The sequence below is a fragment of the Brassica oleracea genome, chromosome C6, assembly GCF_000695525.1.
Source record: "Brassica oleracea var. oleracea cultivar TO1000 chromosome C6, BOL, whole genome shotgun sequence".
Lineage (NCBI taxonomy): Eukaryota > Viridiplantae > Streptophyta > Magnoliopsida > Brassicales > Brassicaceae > Brassica > Brassica oleracea.
Window position 1 is genome coordinate 1,283,517 of NC_027753.1, and position 950 is coordinate 1,284,466.

General features: G+C 42.7%; 1 pseudogene; it reads right to left on the reverse strand.

The window, feature by feature from the left end:
• The window catches only part of LOC106297157, a 3,861-nt pseudogene that overhangs the window by 720 nt on the left and 2,191 nt on the right, over positions 1-950 (reverse strand).

Genomic DNA, 950 nt, shown 5'->3' on the forward strand with positions numbered 1-950 from the left:
GACTTCTCCATATAAGTAAGATCTCCAAATCCTTAACGCAAACACCACTGCCGCCATTTCTAAGTCGTGTGTTGGGTAGTTCTCTTCATGTTTTCTGAGTTGCCTTGATGCATAAGCAATTACTTTTCCTTCCTTCATCACAGCCTAACCCAACCCTAAAAGCATCTGCGTACACAATGTAAGGTTTACCTTGTTCAGGTAATGCCAATACCTGTGTTGTGGTCAAAGCTTTCTTCAGTCTCTGAAATGCTTCATCCGTTTCTTTTCCCCAGATGAATGGAACTCCTTTTCCAGTCAACTTCGTCAAGGGCTTAGCGATCGAAGAAAAGTTCTTGACGAACTTTCGATAATACCCGGTTAACCCGAGGAAACTTCTTACCTCGGTTAACGTTGATGGCCTTTGCCATTCCTCAATGGCTTTCACCTTTTCTGAATCTACAGAACCTCCTTCTCCAGACACACGGTACCCCAAGAACCTGATCTCTCTTTTCCAGAAAGAACACTTGCTGAACTTCGCATACAGCTTCTGGTTTCGTAACCGTTCCAACACTAGCTTCAAGTGTGCTTTGTGCTCGACCTGTGTCTTGGAATATATTAAAATGTCATCGATGAAGATTATCACGAACTTGTCGAGATAATCGTGGAAGACTTCATTCATCAATCTCATGAAGGCCGTCGGTGTGTTAGTAAGGCCAAAAGGCATTACTACGAACTCGTATTGTCCATAACGAGTTCTAAACGCAGTCTTCATGACATCACCTTCGGAAATTGGAATCTGATGATTGCCCGACGTCAAGTCGATCTTTGAAAACCAACTTGCTCTCCTTAGCTGATCCAACAACTCGTCTATCCTCGGAAGAGGATACTTATCTTTGATGGTGATATTGTTGATTCCTCGATAATCAATGCAAAGACACATGCTACCATCCTTCTTCTTGACAAATAAGACC